This window comes from Motacilla alba, chromosome 3, assembly GCF_015832195.1.
Source record: "Motacilla alba alba isolate MOTALB_02 chromosome 3, Motacilla_alba_V1.0_pri, whole genome shotgun sequence".
NCBI lineage: Eukaryota > Metazoa > Chordata > Aves > Passeriformes > Motacillidae > Motacilla > Motacilla alba.
The window spans coordinates 78,901,607-78,924,325 of record NC_052018.1 but is presented as its reverse complement, the minus strand read 5'-3'; the positions used below and the strand labels follow the sequence as shown (position 1 = coordinate 78,924,325).

Sequence of the window (22,719 nt, the reverse complement as noted above, 5' to 3'; positions counted from 1 at the left end):
TCTATGTATGGAGACTTGAATTGAAGCAATATCCTATGAAGCAGTTAGCTTTTAGAGAAACTTTGGTTTTAAATGTGAAGCCTGACCTTGAGATTGTTTGGATTTTCTTTTGAGAAAGCCATTCAAAGACTTTCTTAGCTTTAATGACGCTAAAAAGAGCTCTACCCATTCCTGAATTCCTGCATGTGTTCTCTTCCTTGTTGTTTTAGATTACCTCAAGTGTTCTATGTTCAAAGTATTTTTTAAATTATAGCTGTTCAAGTTCATGAAAACTTCCTTCTTCATTCAACAAGTAACTTACATAGTTTGTCTGGAATCTCATGTTGTGTGAGTGTACCTTTCTGTCCAGAAGAGGTAAAGCTTTCAATAACTCTTGGCTTCAGTAACAACCAGAAAAAATGGTACTTTTGTATGTTTTAGACATGTAAAAATTGTTGTCATAGTGACAAACCAATCTACATAATTTAAGGTGCTAGAATTTAAATGACTTGTCAGATATATATGCCAAAATTGCAGCTTCTATAAATGACTGCACTAATAATGTTAAATGTTGAACATTTTTGGCACTAGCATATAACTTCAGAAGGACAAAGAAAACACTCTTTGATTTAAAACAAATATAAAAAGACCCCCGAGCCCCAAACTGAAGACTCAAATCTGCTTTTGACCCCTGGTTAGGAGGTGCAGTCCTATACAGCAGCAGAGGAAATGCTTGACATTCTCATCATGTGAGCTGGGGCTTCCAACCCTTTTGGCACACTTATGTGAGTATGTCTGAGGTCTTTCTTTGCAGTTGTCCTGTCAGGCTTCTTGTAGACATAAATAGGGAACTGAGTAATGCCAAAAGCAACATGTTTCATCTTTTTGCTTTGGATCTTTCTGTAATTTGTATTTATTGCTTTATGGGAGTTTAGAACAAAAGTTCCTAAACTCTTGTTCATGTTTAGAAGTCAGGAGAGAATACTAGTATCAAGGTTTTACAACTTGAGTAAAAATATATATTTCTAAAAAGCTGATCTGAAGGCTTCTGAAGAAAACCACTTCAAACATCCAAACTGGTTTAATAAACTTATGACTGATCTATCCATCATTGTAGTATGGTATAAAACAAGATGTAAAGTGTTAAACAAAATGTGTTAATTACTGTGCTGCAATAGTTTGTGGGTGGTGTGGGTATTCTTTACCTGGGTAGATCACATGTGACAGAAAACTAAAATAGCAATCTTGATGATGTTGCTTTTCAGTAGTCTTGCACTTCATACTGCCATATCAGTTGAAGAGTTAAGGTGTATACTTCAGTCTGTGACATCATGCTGAGCATCTGGTCCTTACCATGGTGCATGCCGCTGCTCTTAGCTGCCAGCTTGCAGTAACTGGATACCTTCTGCTGGGGCTTTGGATGTCCTGCAACATAGAAGTAGAAGAACAAACACCTTGAGCCTGGAACTCATCTGCTAGAGCTGAAGAGCTATTGGGAGTTAAATGCTGTCAGTCTCCTTGAACTGGATCTGTCCCTGAACAAGATGCTGGCAGCTGCCAAGTCATGAGTAAAAAGAACAGAGTAAGGCAGGACTCCTCATCCCAGCTTTACTAGAAACTGGAAACTCCAAGTGAACCAAGCAAGATCAAAGTGCAGTGTGTGTGTTTGGAGGTGAGGATGAGGGGAAAATTAAAAGAGAAAGAAATACTCATCTCTTTTTCCCTGACATCTCCTCCTAGTATTGGAGAGTTAAAATGCTTGATGGATCAGCACACTAATACTGTTTGTTGTGTGACCTTAAGTGTGTTAAGCAAGAAACTGGGTATTCCAGGACACTGGATAATTGGGAGAGCATACAGGTAACCAAGGGTGGAGGGGACTCGGATCCTGGCTCAAGGGCTGTACCTGTGTAGCAGGGCCCTTACAAACATGTGATCTGACTGGTTCAGTGATAGGTCTGAATCTCTTACAAAACATGATATACATACCACCTAATGAATGAGTCTGAGGCATGGTAGAAAATGGGGAGAAGAGGAAAAGGTTGCCATTTTCAGCATGTAAAGTCTGCTGTTTTAGAACTTTTCATTACTGCATATTCTGTTATTCTAACTTTAAAGAGATTTTTTTTTTCTAGGTGTGTGTTTGCTTAATCTTTTCCAAATCTCTGTGGAGTGTTACTGAGATTCCTAAACCAGGTCTGTAGGAGCTAGCATCATATAAAGGGATGGTATGCATTGGTACTGCCTAAAAATGGTTTACTCTCTCCTTTGCCATTGTCTGATCAGGAAAATGCTCAGATATTCATACTCAGACATGCTTCATTCTTTTACAAAGACTCTGGCTAACCTAGTTAACAATCCCTTATGTAGATTATCCTGTATAGGGAAATGTGCTTTACCACTGTGTTCTGCAGGTTCCTTACGCTGCAGAAGAGTTTCAACAGATCTGTTTAGTATTAATGTGAAGTGAGATTAAGTGAAACTTGAAATGGAGATAAAGCTGTAACTTCACAATAATCCATCCTTAACTTCTTTTGAATAACACTGTAACATTCCATTAATGCGAGTAGCTATCCCACATGCAAACCAGAGCATGAGTGCTCATTGTAAAAAAGTCCCACATTTTCTGTAAGCCACCACTAGTTAGGTTCAGGGAGCTGCAGACAGAAGTGTTTGTGTCTGACATTGAGTTTACTGAGTCCTGCATTTGTGAAACATTGATTGCCAGTGCACTCATCCAATAATCTTTCTTCTCAATCCTAGGGACTAGTACTGTAAAAACAATTAGCTTATTGAGAAGGGAAAGAGTGCTTTCCTTTCTAGCAGAAATCTAGTCTGTCTTTACAACTGCGGTCCAAAAAACTCATCACTGTGTGATCAAACATAGTTTCACCTCAGTTCACTCGTGCGCCTCTTTCCATCACTGCGGTAGTTCTTACTTGCATGATAGTTCACATAACTGAAATTTAAATCTGTGGAATATGGAGTAAAAAATAAAACTTACTAATAACTTATTTTCTCATAAAAGTCCAGTGGAAATCTGTGAATCGTTTCTAGGTCTTCAGGACTAGCTCACGTGTGAACCCCTTGTGGAAGATCTTCCCTTTTTTGTTTTTTTTTTCTCCTCCCTCTTCTTCTTCCCCACCTCTTAAGAGCAAAATTTTCATAGGCTACATACAGTTAAGGAGCTTACTGAGGAATACAAGGATTGCTATGGAGTTGGAGGAAAAACTTGAGAAGGCAAAGGAAACTTGTCAAAAGGATGAGACAACTGTATCATGTTTGTGATTTTGCTTATATTTTAGGGTTTGGGTTTTTGTCCTTTTTGTTTTGTAGCTTGGTGGCTTGTTTTCTTTTGCTTAGTGAGGGTTTTTGTTGTTCTTTGGGGTTTGTTTGTTTGTTTGTTTTTCTGGACTGAAGCTAAAATACCTCAAGCTATCTGTAATTTTCTAAGGTATGTGTTGTGGATACAGACCAGAAGACCTCATGGTGTTCCAGGGTTACAAAAGTTGGCAAATGGGAGCTGAAACCTGAAGTATAACTGTAAGGTATAGCCTAATAAGAATATGACATCACTTTAAATTTCTATGTCAGTTTTCCCTCAGAAGAAGCATAACTGTCTTAAATTACAAGAATTGTTTGTTACCTGGGTACATCTGTGTGAAGTGTGTTCTCTGAAAGTGTCTTTGATAAGGTTTCTTTTCTTTAAAAATAAATAAACTGGCAAGCTACTCTGTGCCTTGTGGCTCGGTGGTTTTGACCCATCCTGACTAAGTTGAATGAATTGATACTTCCTTTCTCATCCGTGTTTTGTGTAAACAAAGACTGACCTAGTTTAGGCATTAAAATGCTTCTGGCTTTGAATCCCAAGTGGAAAAGGGGGCTTTTGAGTTTATGGCCTGGTGAAAAGGGGGATTTCTGCTGCCTCTTGCCTTAAGGAGTTCATGTCTCTATGCTCCTTTGTGTCCCTTCTCCCTGTTGCCTTGGCATGACATGCTGTATGTCCATGCTGTGACCCGGGGAGAGGAATCCCTTAAGCTCTTGGGGCCAACAAAGATTCTTTATTGAAAAATTGCAATTCAGATGGTGCTTTGAAGAAATGAAGTTATTATCATTCTGCTGCTTTTGTCTCTCAGTTTCTGCTTTTCCCTGTTTCCTGCTCATGATTACTTTTGAGATTTATTAGATTTGAACAATTTCAACAAATGGGTAAGGACTTCAAAGATGTTACCATTCTGCAAGTACTGAATATGGGCAGGTGACTATGAGACTATACAGCAGGAAATCCACTTCAGTATGAGGCAGCAGAGAATCTGTGGCTGCTGGAGGACTGATGAGGAGAAGTATACTATTACTATTTGAACAACTTGAAAAGCTTCAATTGAAACTCTCATCATCCTGTGTGCTACAGAATGCAGTTCTGAAACGAAGCCGCAGGGAACCAGGCTTAGTAATTTCAGTGCTAGTGAAGCTATGTTCTCTCTATTATGTTCTCTGCTGTCAAATGCTTCAAGAAAAAAAAAAAAGTAATCATAATATGGTAGATACAGTAATTTGAGGCTCTAGATGCCACTAGATGGCAGAACCCCTGCATCTATTATGTGGATTTCTTTCTGTGCCTTGATTCTTCATCTGAGTATATTGAAAATACTTTTCAGCTATTGTGTAATGAGACTAGACATCAGTAGGGATGTTTACATGCTATCCTAACTGGGTTTATATTGGCTGCTGTTGTGGGAAACATGGAGGGCTTGCAACACACTCCTATCCTTACTTGTTTAGACTGCCTACCCCTTCTGAAGAGCCTGCTACTCAAAAGCAGTTGCATTTAGTTGCACTTAGATGTCAACACAAGTCTTTCCGTTTTTCTTGATTCTGTTGTTAATAGATGAGATATGAGGAGATGACAGTGACATTTAAGAGGAATGCTTTGTAAAGAGTACTGTGGCAGGACCATGGAGATGGTGAATGGCTTAACCTGTGGTAGGAGGTGTGATTTTTGAGTGTTGGAAGCTCAGTGTTTTGGAGTGACTCATTTCTGTTGGTGAGACTCTTGTAGCTGAGTAGTTATCAGTTGGGAAACAAATGTATCTTGAAGAATACCCGTTAATGGTTCTTTTCAAATAGGTTCTTCTCTTAGTGCTAGTCTTTGATTGCAATGTGCTTGTCATCCATTCGTTGTGGGAGATAATTTTAGCTCTGTTTTACTGCTGTTTTGACTTATAGAGCAGCTGGGATTGTGGCTGAAAACAGTCCAAGAATAGGGCCATTGCCTGCCTCTATTTATTAGTAGAGGGCTAGGTAGTTGTTGGTAGGTGTTGGGGACAGGATAAATTCTGCAATTATGTATGTTTACATGTTTTATTAACTGGGATACAGCCCTCATCTTGCATTAGGGGATACGGTGTTACTAAGGCAGGAGATCTCCATGTCCTCATGACCTACTCATAAGTAAGCCGTCTCTTTTAATGAAGGTATCTGTGAGTGCGTGCTTCATAATGAATCTGATTGATGAATCTAAAAGCAGTATGGGTCTGTTTCTTTTGGTGCTGGATTTTAAGGAACATCATGTAGATATTTCAATTTGGAGTATTAAAACTGAAGTGTCAGGTTTCAAAGCAACTTGATTAGGGTTTTCAAAAGGTATTAGAATCAACCTTTAATCTCTAATCAATCTGTTAATTAGAATTAACACAATGTGATATCTACTCGGCGTTTTGCATGCAGTTGATCCTGTGTTACATGAGGGAAGATTTATTCAGATGTTTCTGACCACCTATAAAGAAATATGAAGGGATAACAGCTTACTCCATTTGTTGGGTAAATATTGGCTAGTTTATAACTTTATTTTGCTCTTCTGGAATAATCACATGAACAAGAATCACCTTTTGAATGTAGTGTCTTGGAGGAATTGTACAAGTCTCTTATTTCTCAGTGAGTTCAAATAGAAGTTTGCATGCAAATGGCTTTTTCCCACCTCAGTTTTCTTTGTCTCCAGTCAGCTCTGCACAGTCTGCTTCATCTTTTTAGTACATCCTGCTTCTAACTATATTCTCCAGCTACCCTGCATCAAATAATTCCTAGCTTCTGGTGATCTTCATGGGCATGCCCACACCTCTTGAATACCTCATTCCTTCCTTCATTCTCTGTGGATCTGCTCTGAACAGCTGAATAAGAAATGCAAGTACTGTTGCAGCCGCTGTCCAGCTCTGCAGTACCACTTTGGGAATGTGGCGGGCCTGTTTGTGAACTTGTGCTCTTGGTGGTGTTAGAGGTAACTCTCAATCTAGACAAGGTGGGTTTGGGTGGGGTTTTTTTGTTTAAAGAGGAGATTTTGGGCTGTCAGATTGCAGGCAGCATGGCCTTTTTTGAAAAGCTCTTTTTTGGCACGCATTTCTGAAGCTCATTTGTCTTTACAGTTCCTTTTAAAATTACTAGTGTTTGTTTCTTCTTGAAACATGTATGGAACTGTTGAAGGACGTACTGTGAGGGAAAGAAATGCAGCCAAAAAAAAAGAAGTGTTCAGAAAGGTGCTACTTTGACTCTCAGTCTCTTTATCATAGAAAGGTAAATTGAAATAACCACCCCAAATACCAAAAAGTCATCTGTTTTTAATTTAAATATATTTTAAAAAATACACTATGCTGACAGAAATGCCTGAAGCATCTTGGTGTTCGAGAATTGTGTATAGTTTCTTTTGTATCCTGTTCATGTCATCAGCTCTGTGTAATTTCTACCTACAAACCAATACCATGGAGATCATTCAACGGGCTTTATTTGAGGTGTAACAGCCAGGGGTATTTATGCATAATATGCCTTTAGTTCCAAGTTACGCTCAAGTTATTGTTTTCCTACATCATACAGTAGGAAAGATGATATTTCTTCTGAGGTTGGTTGTTATAAATTACATTATGTTTTGTTTTTCCTACTTTTAAGTAGAACTTTAAAAGTTGTGCATAGGAAGCAATCTTCCTTTCAGAAAGGAAATTTGTTGACTCTGTGTTTTCCTGTGACATGTTGCAAATGGCTGATCATTGCAACTTGAGAGCTCCAACACACAAGATCTGTGTAATGCCTGGTGGATCTTGCTACTGTCATTTGAGACAGTGTAAACGTAGCATACTAAACTGATAATGACGGCAAGTCTGTACTGAGCAGATGAGCAGTGATGTCTGAATGTAACATCCCAATTTTGTTGACTGTTTGTAAGTGGTGGTGATTCCTGGTGAAGCTATTGCAATGAGGTAGAGAGAAAATAAACTCCTTAAGCAGCTTTGGCAGACCCGAGATGCTGAAGAGTTCAGTGTTGATGAAGGGGGTGACTGAAAGGAAATGTAGTGGGCATCTGGAGACACTGAAAATACCACAATTCCAAAGACAGCTGTGGAGTATGCTTTAAGAACAGCACTATTAGACGTAATGGTGTATATCTGTCCTGTTGATGAGACAGTGGACATTCTTGTCTGAAGATACTGAAGAGATGTTCCCCTTTGTGATAGAGGTCCTGCATGGGGTCTTGCAGAGATTTTGTTAAGAGAGAGAAGAACTGGAAAATATGTTGTGTAGCTCATCAGCCTTGGGTTATGTTAGACCTTGTTTTGAAATATGTGAAACACTGTGTGATATCTACCTATGAGATTGGGTGAAACTCTTGAAAAAAGGCTTGGCTTTAAAACACAGTTTTGTCCTGATGTATAGGGTCATAATGAGGCTGTATGAGTGCAGTGAGCTTTATTTAGAAATTCCTGAAATTATAATGATGATCCTTTTAGTCTTCCTGAAACAGGATGCAGAGACGACTGACAATGCTTGTTTGAATGTCCAGATTGTGGCTGTGGTTTGAATGAATTTTCTGCTGACTTCTGTGTGAAGAAATTTAATTTCATCCTTGCAGTTCATTTTTCATTTAATGGTAGATATAATTGCTAGCTGAGATTGCAAATGTTTTAATTCTCCAGTGTAGCTTGATGTGTGATATTGTTTTTCTGCTGATTTACGAGAGTGTGTCTGGGGAGTGATGCATTGCTCTGGTGTGTCTTGTGCCCCTTAGGGACCTCAGCGACCTTGGGCTGTTGGTTTCAGAGAGCTTCTGTGACTCTGCCTGGCCAAGAAGCTAGGCAGTAAGGTTCTCTAGAGATGTCACACTGTGTTTAGTGAATTAGATTTGGACTGTGCAGCCAGTGGTTCTTACCAGCTCCAGCATGATCCTTTTTAGCAGGTGGATTAAGTCTATCAGCTCTGCAGTCCCTGGCTTCCATCAGTCTTGAGCCTGTGGATTCATTGGCACTGGAAAAGGTAAGTCCCTTAAAAGGGAATTTTCTTTGGAATAAAACCACCCCATCAAACCCAGAATCACTTTCTGGTAGTTTTTGAAGAGGCAATTGTAAGAGTTAGTGCTGTGTATTTAGCCCTTTATTACTAATATTGCACATGCCAAATTACCATAACTTGGAGCGTAGCTCTCGTGTTTCTCAGTGTAACTTTTTGAGTCTGACAAAGTTCTGCTGGATCCAAGGGGAATCACAGAGTGCTCAAGAGCAGTTCTGTGGCTCTTTCTTATGTGGTCCTGTTTGGACAGGGTGGGAGGCAAATTACAGACTGCAGTTGCTGGCACTGAGCATCTGCGGAAGCTACTGAAGGATGTTCTCGCTCATCTCACTCTGCAGTAGTAGGGCTGCTGCTGATCCAAAGAACTATGCAAGAACTAATTAGCTGAGCAGGAGCCATGCCTTCCAAATGTTTTGAGGCACTCTTCTTGTGTGTGTGAAGGTGTTGACCTCTTTTCCAGAAGATTATGGTAGAACTACCTTCTTTCAAGTGCAATGGGTGGTTATTGCCTTCACTGCCCTGTTAAGACTTAGCAAAAGGAATGTTAAGCATACAGATGTTTGATCTGTGGAAAACATTATCTCTCAGGTACAGAGCAGTTCATCAATAATTTGTCCACAAATAATGACGTGATTGAGACTTCCACTGTCTGTAGTGTAAGAGGATATCTAAATATTTACAATTCTTACTGTTCCACAGTGAAGGTTGTGCAGCAGTGGAAGGAGCGATGACCATTGTCTGAGTCAACTCACCTGCTCCCACCACATGTCTTAACCACATAGGAATTCAAATGCATTTCAGTTTTTTGATTCTTAATCTATAGAACTTAAAATAGCAGTTAAACAGAGGGAAAAGCAACATTAAGAATATAGTAGTGGAACAAGAATTTAAAAACTGGGGAGGTGGGATAAATGTTAAAAACTTTCCTGACTTGTTTTTTAGACAATAATGAGAAATTTTCAATTTCTGATCCATTTGAAGCATCTCTGCAGAGGATACTGAATTTGTCTTGCTGTATTTCCATCCTTTTTGCTTGGAAAACAGGTGCTGAATCATAAGTGAGCGTTCACTGAAATTATAGTCTGGTGCAGTGTAGTTTTCACTACTGGAGCTTGTGATGTAGTAAATACGAGTTGTTGTAATTCATGGTACGTTGTAGGTAGCTTGACCTGGAAACTTCCTCTTGTTAAATAAACAAACATGATGGTAACTGACTCTCTCTTACTTTTCTCGCTCCTTTTGCACTACAGTTTTCTAACTGTAGTCACTTTCCTTTTTACATGCTAACATTTGTATTGACTTTTTCTCAGCTAGTTGAGGGAGCTTTATATTCCTACATTTCACTTAATTTACCTCTAGGATTAACATTTTAGGGAGAAGCTCATTGTTTCTGATAATAAAATCCTTTCTCTTCTAGTCAAGACATCAGCATTGTTCTGTGCTGTATTCCCCAGAAACTATGAAATGTTGCCACTTCAATATTGTGCTAAAATTGCTCCTTGCTAATTGCATGTGGAAGTACAGGATAAGTTTTTATCACTGTTTATAATACTTTCATTTCTATACTTTCATGGTCAAGGGAAAAAAATCTGAAGTTTGTTTTTAGATGTTAGTTATGAAATTTTTTTATATTATATGTGACTAAAAAAAAACCCAAAACAATAAAAAAATCCTGAAACATCCCGAAATGAAAAAAGCCCAATATTTAGACAAGGTAGGAGAAGTGACAAGCACTGTCTTTTTCTTTCAATGTCTTCCCCATAAAGAAGAGATAGAATCTAAACTGCATTAATTTTCAGTATTTTGCTCTTGCATAGTTGTGTTTAGATTCTCTAGAATTGTGCAGCCTGCCTATGTGCCAGTTAGACTTGGAAAAAAAAAAAACCCAAACAAAACTCAACTCCTTTATTTTCCCAAAGTTCCAGGTTATATAAGAGGCACGTTACTTTTCTTTGTTCAGCAGACATATAACAAATACCATGAAAGCCAAGTGCTTGGAGAGCTTCCTAACATTTAAGTGTGGTGGAAATTTCCTTAGTTGCAGTCTTTAGCTCAGACCTCATTTTCATGCTTTCATAGCATGCTTGTCCTTTTAGGATGGAGATGAGTAACATAAATGGCAGTACTCAATATTGACCCCTTGCTAGTTCTTTTTAATTCTCGTGTGAAGCATTTCTTCCATAAGATTTATTTTTGGATGTTGGAAATAACTTTATTCATAATTGTGACAGACCGCAGAGTCCTTTAGCTTTTCTAGTCACTTTTGGAATATAAAATATTTGATGTGAATATTAAATCTCAATTGTTCTCTCTTTGGTAGTTCCCCTCTTTCTTTCTTCCCCACTTTGTGAACAAACCTTTACCAGTTGTAGTCTTCACCTCTAGTATTTCCACCACTGTTAGAATTCTTTTTACTCTGATATGTTTATACAGCTGTAATTATTTTTTGTAATTCCACATTCATAACATTCCTATTACAATGTGCTCCCATTAGTAATTAGTTCCCACTATTAATGCTGTTTTATTTAATATTGGGAGTTTTCTAATTGTTTTCTGTTATAACACGCCAATGATTTTATTTGCTGAAAAGAATCCTATTTGCTTTATGTATTTGTGTATATAATGTATATGATTTCAGATTATCTGTTCTTATATTCTTGTCAACTGATATATTGCTGACTGAATTCTCAAATGTTAATTTTAAGAAGTATATTTTAAATAGTATCTGAAGTCTCAGTTAAAAAAAATAGAAGGACTGTCTGTCCCTGTAAGTTTTAAAAAGCAACACCAAAATATTTTTGGAGTAACATACTATTGTACTCAGCCTCATTCCTGTCTCTGCATTGCCTGCCTGTTGCCTTTTACTTTCAAAGCTGGTGGTACAGGTAAACACTTCAAAGATTGAGGAAGAGGATGCACTTGAGCTCCCCTCAAAGCACTTTAGAGAGGAAGTACAACTGACTCATCAATGAAATTGTCTATACAGCAAATGCTGGTAAGTGTACTAAATGAGCTGGAAAAATATTGTCTATGGTCTTTTAATTTTAGCAGTCCTGTAATAGGACTACTGTTTGGATGAAAATGTATGTTTGCTTTTCAAGTTGAATGATGCTAAGTTAATAAGTCTGTCTTTAATACATCTCTTCTCTCATCTTGGATCTAGAGTTGTCCATTTCTTTCAGACAATACAAGTTGCTTTCCCTATGCTGCTACCTGTCTTGACTGGCTTTCTTCCTTAGGCTATATTCTCCTGTTCCTTTCACAGAAAGAGTATCCATGGAAGCATGTAGGACAATGGCTTAGATCTGCGCTTAAATCTTGCTGGTTATTTGCTAACTATGTTGTGTTTTTGTTACACTCAAACCATTTTGAATCCTTCTGTAATCATATTTACTTTGTCTCTCTAAGATGTGGGGGATACCTGATCTGATAATAGCTAGGTGAATGTCATCTGATTAAATTGTAACTGCTCTTGTCCACATGCTTAGCTTACTGCAAATGCAAACTCAAATTTGTAGACTTAGTTGGAATTTGCATTTGGAACAGAGTGAGCACCCTGTCATTTCTTGTAACCAATTAGCTGATAAGTGCTATCATTTTAAGATAAGGTAATATTGACATGTTTTATATAGCATAATTTGTGTTCTTGATATCACCGGAAGTGGAAATTTAAAATTTGACCATTATTATCCATCCTTAATTTTTATTCTCATTGTGTTTGCTTTATGCACTACTATGCTGCTCTACATTAAACTTTTGTTTTGTAAGCCCAAGAGAGCCCTTCAGTAACAAAATAGATTTTTGTAACTTATTTTAGAGAAATTTTCATTGTGGTAATTTTCTGGAAAAATTTACACAGGCATTTTCAGATGCTTTGGGTTTTGTTTGCTCTGAATTGATCCTCCCTACTCTCCTTACCCATACCCCACCAAAGTTCCAGATAGACTTTTAATTAGTTAATTCTGTCAACTCCAGACACCTTCAGATGCATAGTTCAGAGTAGCTTCATGTGTTAGATGTTTATGTCATTGACCGAAAAAATTTGTGGAAGTTATGCTTAGACCACAATTGATTTTATTCCAGTGAGACCTAGAACTTTTGTGCACTTTTATTTTTTCTTTCCTTTTTTGGGGGGAGGTGCATGTAGTAGGCTTTCCATCAGTATAGTCCGGGATCCTTGTTTCCCTTCATTGTTTTTAAACATGGTTCTTAATGGCTTGAGAGACTGTATTTTAAGCAAATCTCTGCTTGCTTACCTTACAAATTTCGCTTGCATTAACAAAAGCAAAAATACTTTCTGAAACACTAGTTGCCCCCTCTGCTGCACAGCTGTTGAAAATTCTAAATAGCATTTTGCTTTTCTGGTGCTGTCATTCCTGGTAAAGCTTGTCCATGTTAGAATTACTGATGTAGTTAGTAGTGAACCTTGAGAAGCAAACAGGCTTTCTGTGACAATTTTTTTTATTAAACATTCATAGAAACATCTGTTAACCCCAATAAGGACTGAAGTAAATGCCATGCTGTCTGAAGGTAGTATGTTGGAGCTTAAGGTTCTGAGGGGCTTCCATGACTCTAAGTTAATTTTAGCTATGAGACAGAAAAATTCAAGGGACAGAAAAGTTAAGGCCATCTATATGAATAGTGAGACAGATGCTGGTTCACAAATGTTCACTTATGAACTGCTTTTGTCCTGAAAGGCCCATCTTCAAGATATGAAGTGATACCAGGCAAGCATCACTGTGTGTATGTGGGTTTTGTTAACTCACAAAGGGACTGAAAGCTCAAATGGGATTGAGTAAGAAAGGCAATGATGCCTGTTGATGCGAACTTTGACTGAAGAAAAACAGGCCAAAAATTGTGATGATTCAAATATAAAAACAGAAGGGAGAAACTAAGTAGATTATAAAGTTGACAGCTTAAGACTTGTGAGTATCAAAGAAGAAGGTCTGAGATGTGGTGGTAGCTCGTGTGGTGCACAGGTCTAGGAATGGAAGTAACAAAAGAAGTGTTAGTAATGTAACTGAAGAAGATAACTGAGTGTGTGTAGGTTACCTGCAGTTTTGAGAAGAGGAAAAGGGAGAAGATGAAGAAGGCAGTAACTAAATAAAAGCCTAGCTCTGTAGCTAGGTGAGGGTAAGACAGTCTTGAGAAGGCTGCACGATACTTGAGCTGCTTGAGAGTGGTTGAGCAGAACGCCTGTCACTGAGAGTGGAAGAGTGTCACTCGTAAGCAAAATTGTCTCAGTGGATGATGAACTGCTGACAGGGAAAAGTACAGAAGGTACAATTGAGCTAAGTGAAGAGTATTAATTCTCTGGGGCAGAAAGGTCAGCTGTGGATTTGGAATTTAAAGACTCCTTGCTTTTGATTTTGACAGAAACATGACGTCTAACAGAAGTGATACTGCCAACCTAGAAAGTCATTGTAGTGTTAAATACCTGTTGGAGGGCTTTTGGCAGCCTGGTGGTTTACAAATGTGTTCAGAGAGCATTTGATAAGATAGATACTGAATAGTGGCAAGGTACAGTCTGTCAGGGTAAAGAACTGCAGTGTTGCCCACTTAAAAGCTTGTTTTTCTAGGTCAGTGGATCTATGTGAAGAAATGTTCCTTCTGTTATTGTAATTAATTTTATATTGATGGGCAGTGTGTGAGTGGGAGTAGCACTTAAAGCAATGTTAGAAGCACTGGTTAGGTGTTTGAAGGTGTTTTGAGCACTTCTTTTTAGAGTATGTACTGGGTCAAGATTTTTGATCACATAGTGTGGGTTAAGTCTTCAGTTCCCTGGGGTATATTTTGTTTTGGTTTTTGTTGGGTTTTTTCGGTTGTGGTTTGTTTGTTTTTTTGTTTGTTTGTTTGGTTGGTTTTTTGTTGGTTGGTTGGTTGGGGTTTTTTTTGTTTTTTTTTAACCAGCTGGTCTTCATGCTTAAAGAGACATGTTTTATTAAGCTTTAAAGTTTTGGAGGTATTCAGCTTCTGACTTCAAACTTAGCTTCTCTTCTGTTACCCTAGCTAACTCCATGCGCAAAGGTTCTTCATTTTCATAAGAGTGTTGTGTGTGTAGGAATGGCAGGAAGGTTGGGTACACTTCTGTGTTCCTTCTGTTCTTACGCAAGCTTAATGCTTGTGTTGTTCCCCATTTAATATAACTCCCAACTTTCCTGGTTTTTCTGCTTGTATGTTGCTGGTAAATGTTTTACCATAATTTTGATTGAGTGGTTTTTTAAGTGCTGTCTGAAGAATAGAGAGGCCCAAATGTAAACGTCCATTTTTCTGGAGAAATGAAACTATGACCTTTTCATAGAATCAGAGATTCACCAAATGGTTTGGGTTGTAAAGGACCTTAAAGATCACCTAATTCCAACCCCCTGCTCTGAGCAGGAACACCTTCCACCATCCAACCTGGGCACTGAACACTTCCAGGGATGGTACATCGACAACTTCCCTGGGCAACCCCATTCAAATGCCTCACCACTCTCATTGTAAAGAGTTTCTTATATCTAATCTAAACCTACTCTGAATTTAAAGCCATTCCCCCTTATCCTGTCACTACATTCCCTTCTAATTTGTCCCTCTCCATGTCTCTTGCAGACACCCTTCAGGTAGGCTGCACTTAGGTCACCCTAAAGCCTTGTCTTTTCCAGACTGAACAAATCAAATTCTCACAGCCTTTCCTTAGTAGTTCCATCCCTTTTGTGTCCTTCCTCTGGACTCAATCCAACAGGTCCAAGTCCTTTCTGTGCTGGCACCCCAGAGCTGGATGCAGGTGGGGTCTCACCAGAGCAGAGCAGAGGGGCAGAACCTTCTCCCTCCCCTGCTGCCCACGCCGCTTTGGATGCAGCCCAGAATATGTTTGCCTTTTTGGGCTGTGAGTGTCCATAGCTGGGTCATGTCCAGTCTCTCACCCACCAGAAGCTTCAAGTCTTTCTCCCCAGGGCTGCTCTCCATCTGTTCATCCCCAGCCTGTGTTAATACCAGGGATGCCCCAACCCAGGTGCAGCACCTTGCACTTGCTCTTGTTGAACCACATGAAGTTCCTGTGGGCCTGCTTTTCCAGCTAACACTTTGAGCTATCCCTGTGAGTATCCCTCCAGGAATACTCCTTGATAGTCTGTGAAGAAGAGACTCCATTCCTTCAACACCTTGGTGTTGGGGTGTTGTTTGAGCCATGCTTACCTTGAGTGAAGTAAGCTTGTCATGTATCTCAGGCCAATAATTCTAACAGATGTAACTTCATTGATGTGTTGTCTTTATTTCCCGCACAGGATGTTTTCTGTGGTTTAATTTATTTTATCAGATAATCACAATTTTTCTCATTAGCTATTGTTTCTCATTTCACCCCTCCTTCCTAGGTAGCTGTAGTTCCTGGATGCTTATGACTTCATGTAGTATGATGGACAGAGCTAAAATAGAGAAAGCTATTTTTTGAGGCTTTTGAGTTAGAGAGTGTTTTCTGTAAAAGATAGTAAAATGTGGCCGTCCTTGAAAACTTTAAATCACTTGTGGAATCAGTGGGTTATTTTTGATTCTCAGCTCCTAAAAGATGGAATTTAAAAAACTTCATTTAGAGAAACTTTCTTGCAAAGAAAGTTAACATCAGGGGAAGGTGAACCTCAAATAGAAAGATGATCTCATTCTTGTTTTCTCTCATCATCTTATGTATCATCACATCAACCTCTTGTCTGTAGTGAAGCTTTTTATACCTCTAAGTTCCACAAAGATTGAGTTTCAAATGTGATAATGCCAGTAACTTTGGCAACTGAGATGCCTGTCACTTACTTTAAAATAAAAGCCACCTTTTTTGATAAAACAGTTGTAATAGTTGTGAAAAGCATGTTAGCAGCATGAAATTATATGACAACTTTGTCATGTGTCCTTGTTTTAGACAGGTAAATTGTCTTAAATTAGCTCACATAGTTCCTAAAAACAGTGTTTTGCACTAGTCAATACATTTTGTATTCCTCCTCTTCAAAGACTTCTGAGAATTGCTAATTCTTCCCCCTCTGTACAAAGATTAGATCAATTTTCCAGATACTTTCCTAAATTCCAATGAAAGGAATAGGTAAGTATAACATGCTTGTCCAGGCCATTTTTAAAAAGCTGTGTGTAAACAGTGCAGTCAAAGAACTTACTGATACACATGTACAGACAGAATAGTTTAATATAGGAGTGATGCATATAATCTTTGTGTGATCATTTTCTGGAGATTGCATTAGTAGAGAAGCATAAGTCCTTTCATATCCTTTGTGTTCAAAGGGCAGTAGCCAATGCAGCTAAATACTGCAGACAGTTGAAGTTTTGTTGCCTAATAGCACACGTTCTTGCCATAGCAAAACCAGTGTCTGTAATAGCAGTAAATTCTATTCCTGTGTAACTTGCTACACCCCATTAAGCTTCAACAGTTCCCCTAGTGTTTAGATTGCCCAGGTTCGGATGCATGCCTCAAGTGTGCATTTGGCCTTTGGTAACTGTTTATAGCAATGTTTCTTTTCTCTCTGATTTCTTCAGCAGAGATTTCTACATAAGAAATACGTGGCAGGTGAGAAAGAGATATCAACAAGCCAGTGCTTCTCTCTATCCTCCTGTTGCATCAAGCAGTTACTTTCCTTTTTTCTTCTTCATTATGGGTTGGTGAGGAGGTTTTTCTGGATTTTCACATGCCGTTTAGGTACCTGTGATATGGAGGTGTGGCTGAGATAGAAGTGCACAGGCTGGAACTTCCCTGATGACCTTGATTGACAATTCTTTTGCTTCCTGGTAGGTGGGAGCCGTAACTCTTAGTATAAGGACTCTGTTGTAGGCTGGAGGAAGAGGAAGACTGCAATAAAGAGGATAACTGGTAAGTAACACTTATCCCCCTCCCATAAAAATCCTCCCAGTGTATGGCAATCGTTCTGGAAAAAAAAGTTTGATTCTGGATGAAAAAAGCCCGAGGCTTCCCAGAAAATGTTCTGTGTTACTTAGTGACATATCTTGAACACTCAGAACATCAGAGTAGCTAAGAATAGTTGTTTCAAGCTTTGAGCGTGCAAAGGGCAGTCTCAATATTAAAAGCTTCAGAGTAGCAGGTATTTCCAGTGTATTTCTGGATTAAAAGTGTTCAAATACAATGTTAGGAAGTGTATTGATTTTTGCTGCGGGTGAAGAGCATGGTTTCTATGCAAAAGGAATATAGGCATTTAAAAGCTATGTCTGATGTTTATCTGTACAGCATTTTAATGTTGTAGGCAAACGTATGTTCGTTAATTGAATTGCCTCTGATGTGTTTGGAATTATGTGTTTCATTCTAATCCTCTTAAAATCTTTAATATTTCTGGGGGATGATAAAATAGGCTTGAGGATGGACTACTTGGTATTTGGATATTGGTATCAGTAAATCCCTAGAAAATAGCGCATGTATTTGTAACCAGAGAAAGAGAAGGGTGAAAAAATGGCAGCTACCTGTCTTGTCCATCTGTACTTGAGCAAAATGAGAAGTGTCACTTAAAATCAGTATGTGTTGCCATTAGTGTAGCCTTGAAAAGCAGGTGACTTCCCAGTGCATTGAAAATGATTGTGTTGAAAATTATTCTCAACTTCTTGATGCTGTGTGATGAAAATTACTAGTTTTATGTACAGCATCAACATTGAAGTTTTTTTGGTGTTGATTTTTTTTGGTTTTTTGGTGTAAAGTGCATGAGCATGATTACTGTGCCAGAGCCAGCACCAAAAATTACTGGAGAGGATTCAAGAATTGTCTTGATTGCCCTTGGCTACCTGATAAGTTTCATAAGGCATTAGAAGGCACTGATAGCACATGGTGAAAAGTCTGGTCACATTGAATAGGGAATGTTACAGTGCTTTACAGGTAAATTTTTCAGTGTTTTTGCAGGTGTAATCACAGAAACAGGTTGTGGAATGCTCATTCATTGAGCAATGGTTGCCATTCTTCTGAGTGGGCAATGAGTTGGGGTAAATTTGTGTTTTCAGTACATAAGTCTCCAGAAGGCCTCGAGAAGAGTTGGTAGGATAGTTATGCTGACAAAGAAATCTGCTTAGCCAAGTAATTTTTTTACATTATTTGCTGGAATTTGCATGGTGATAAAAAACAAACTATGGGCAAAGCAGGAGGGACAGATGGATTACAAATGAGTATCACATGAGTTTGCCTTAGGATCTTGAGTATGCAAGGATAAATGGTTCCTTTCTACAGAATAGAATAAAGCATTGTTATGAATTAAAAGTGCTGGTCCTTGCATCTTTCAACAGTACTTTAGTAAGAATGGGAAACATTGGAGGATAAGATGTACTTGGTTTGTTACTGGGCTTTTTGTTAAATATGTAAATATAAACTAATCTTGTAATCTTTGCAAATGTCAAACTTTTACTTGACCTTCAATTACGTGGAAGCATTGCCTTCGAAGAATTTTTCTTAAAAATCAGTTGATGATTCACAATTTAATACTTCCCTTGGTTTTATTGTCATCAGCTTTGCAAGAGAGTTATTTTTGGCAACATTACCATACTGTCATAGATTTTTTACCCTTCATGCCTTGAAAGCATATTAGTGCCTTAAAGCCATATTAATGCCTGATCTGACTTTCTTAAGTTCAGCTCTTTATGTATGTAGTCTGGTAGCTCAGCAAGTATAGAAAGACAGAGTTCATTAAGTTTTCTGTAAGTGTGGCAGGGTTCCTCCTAAGCCCTTTGAAACAGAGATATTCTTTCTGCTTCAATTTCTTAATCTGAGAAACTGCTATGTATCTTTGTGAACTTAATAAAAATTAGAGGATGCTCATGTATTTAAGTGTCTCTAATAACCAAGGCAGTTGAGGCTAAAGGGCCAGGCTTACTGGGCTCTGAAGATAAATGGAGTTATCCCACAGTTGATTTTAGTGGACAGTTACATTCTAGTGAGGTTATTGGAGCTGAGAAGAAAATAATGAATTAGTACTGAGAACTTACTGGCATCTTCTTGGAGCTATTAAAAGTCATATGTATTTAACTTGGATCCACTTTCAGATGTCTTGAAGGAGAAAGAACCACTTTGGCTACACATGTCAAATAAAGGGTGTGTTAAAGGCTGGCACGTATGTCTTTAGTCCTTAGTTTGCTGTAAGTTACACAGTGACCCTTTCATGAACAGTTTGTTTTGTGCACTGATGCTACTGGGAGAAGGTCCATTAGTAGTTCTAGCTGTAAACAGCATTGATTTCAGCTTTGGTATGTCTAGTTGGTGCCCATGCCATCTTACTCCTTCTGATTGGAAGCAAAGGGCATGATAGTCAGCTGCAAGAAGAAGCAAACAGATTCAATGCAAGACAGGTCCTTTTTTTATTTTCTCACTTTTCTTAGAAAACATGAGAAGTCCACTTAATTGCTTTTTTCCCTCTTCCTACTCCTCTGAGTTTTTCAGAAAATTGTAGTGGTAATGTTCTTGCAGGTTTCTGTGCAGCTTTTATTTCCCATTCCACCTTTTCCCTTATGATTTGAAAAAGTGGCATTTCCCCACTCTGGCAACAGCTGATTTTGCTCCTCAAAGGAATTATATGAATATAGTGAATAACTTCTACCTATGTGTGAAATTTCCCATATGGAGATGATCAAAAGACATTAACTACAAAATAGTGTATGATGTGATGCAGCAGTGCCATAGTTAGTGGTATGCCATTGCATGCACAGGGAACCATTAGCAATCTGACTAATATTTGATAGCTTTTAGATGATTATAGATAATGGTGGTTGTTATAAATTATGCATGGACCTTAAAGTAAAAAAAAAATACTCTAAGACCAGAAATTGTCAGATGTATATTCTACTTAGAGTAAGGGAGAAAAGACAACTGGTTAGGTAGGAAAAATTTGAAGTTTTGCAGAAAGCAGTAGAAAATAGTTGGTGATTGATGTGGAATGAGAAGTACTGCAAAGTGATTTAAAAATGAAAAAAAAAAACCCCACAACAAAAGCCAACCCTGAAGTCTTAAGTGATGACGCATGCAGCCAACTTCCTAAGAAACAAGAAATGCCCACTGTAACCTAGCACATTGGGCTGAAATTATGTTTGTTCAAGAAAAATCTCGCACATAACACAGATGATTGTTTAGTGCTGAGAAGTAAATGTAGCTGAAGTAACATTTTGAAAGTGTGATGTTTGCAGGCTGCTTTCCAGGCAGACAAATTTGGTGTTTGGCCACGCTCCTGTGAAGCACGTTTTCCATGCGTTGAACTGCAGTGGCACTTGCTGCAAGTTGGGACTCTGTTGCACCCACTCTCCCACTGGGCAACTCTCTGAAGAGTTGTGTGCTGCTTTCTTTGTAGCTCCAGTCAGGCACTTGGAGCCAGCCGTTAGAGCAGCACTGCCAGTAAGGGATCACCTGCTGTCATCAGGGCTGTAGCCACCATGCTTTGAGGCTGGTAGTCTACCATGTTATTCTTTGGGTAGCTTGTCTTGCTTTCCTTAATCTTCTTTTTTGCTGTCATTGTAGCCTTCAGAAGTCCCTGTGGTTTTTACCCCCACTACCAATTTCAAATACAGCTTCGGTTTTCTTGATGTCATCCTAGTGTGTCTGAGCAATTGTCTCTGAGTAGCCCAACTCCACATACACTTTATTTTGAGTTTATATAAATTATTTAGGAAGTGCCTGGGAAAGGTTGGGTTTGCTTTGGCTGTTGGTTATTGTATACCGAATATGTGAACTGGTCTACACTGTAGACTGAGAAAAACTTTAGCCTTTTTTACAGGGACAGCAAATTTTAATAAATATTTGCAACAGTGGACTTAGCTATCTTTCAGGGACACAGGAAGAGGGAAAGAGGCTTTTCTAAAACTCAGCATTAAAATTTCAGTGAAAATCATTATTGTAGTCTGTCTTTGTTCCCAAGAATTTATGATATGTTGTCTTCCTTAATGACATTGTAAGGAGAAAAATATTCATGATTGGAGTACACTCAAGAGCTTTAGGAAAGCAGCATTTGATAAATTTTATCAGTAAAGTAAACAAAAGGCCAGATGATGAGCATTTGGGAGTTACTTGCTTAGTACCAGTCCTAATTGAATTGGTTTTGGCAGTGACAAGAAATTGGTCTTATTCCAGCATATGTGAAAATCTATGAAAGAAAATGACAACTGTTGTCTAGAAGTTTAAGTATCTTTTCATGCTTTCCTAGTAAATTCAAGCTTTCAGAAAGTTCTAACTGTTTTGAGCAGAGAATGTGCTGTACATGATGAAGGCAAGCAAGAGAGCGATGTTGTGTCTGAGTGTGTGACTAATAAACACTGCAGGGCAGAGCAGTACTTCCCACAGTCAGTTGCTCAGCAAAAGGTTCAGATTGAATCATTTTTTGAGGCTTCTCTCGTGGAGATTTACCACCTTGTGTGTACACTTGAGGGAAGAACTCTCTGCTTTGTAGCTCTTCTTCCATTTGATTTTTTGCACTGACTTGATAATCTGTAGTCTCCTCATTGTTTTCATTGGTTATAATTTACTGCAACAATTCTTCATACTTGATTTATTAAGTAGGTGGTAGGAGCTGTATAGGTGGTTCATGAGTCATATACTGTTAAGGAAGATAGGAAAGAAGAATGGCAAAAAGTGAGTTTGTTTTTATAATGTTGACAGTTATTCATTTTACTCTTCAGGAATACTGAGTAATTAACACTTGCTTGACACAGATTTATTAATATAGTAAAGCAGGACTTCAAGTGCACTAGAAGCTGAAATAGAGGTATTGGGCAGCAGCATAAGTATAATGAAGGGCAATGCTAAATGCTGGAATATTGGGTGCTGCAGTACCAGTATACTGGGATACTGTGCCGTGAAAAGAGTAGATTTTTGTGTTGCAATCAATTCTGGAAGTGGTAGGATGCATATTAATGCTTCCACATGATTATGAGTTATGCAAGAAGTATCTTATATATGTCCAGAGAAACCAGGAGTTTCTGACCCTGCTGCTTATATTTTGGAGGGAGGCAAAAGAGAAAGAAATCATTAAGGGAAGAGGAGGGGAGACTAAAAACTGATTATTTAGTGAACAATGTAATGACTGAAAGTCCATTGGGATACAGTTGAAAGGACATACTGTAATTAGATAGTTTGATGACCTGGAATAAAAGATCTTCCCTGAAGCTCTGCTGAGAGTCAAGGTTTTCATCTTCCTTCCTTCACTAGTTTTTCCTCTTTCCAATTATATATACATGGCATCTATTCATATTGAGATTTCATAAATGGGCATTTTAGCTCTGGTAAATCATAATCATTACTTCACCTATCTTCTACTTTTTATAATCGGTCTCATGTGGCAATCTCTGCACAGAGAAGTAAATGCAGATTTTTGCAGTTTCAGAGCTCCCTGCTTTTAAAGCAAGCATGTTTCAATGTGTGTATCAGTCATATTTTTAGAATGTGAAAGAACAGTTTATGCCATTTAAAACTTTCTG

General features: G+C 38.3%; 1 protein-coding gene across 1 annotated transcript in view; it reads left to right on the top strand.

Annotated features, from left to right (window-relative positions):
- The window catches only part of CRIM1 (cysteine rich transmembrane BMP regulator 1), a 176,881-nt gene that overhangs the window by 22,200 nt on the left and 131,962 nt on the right, over positions 1 to 22,719 (top strand). The window lies entirely within an intron of this gene.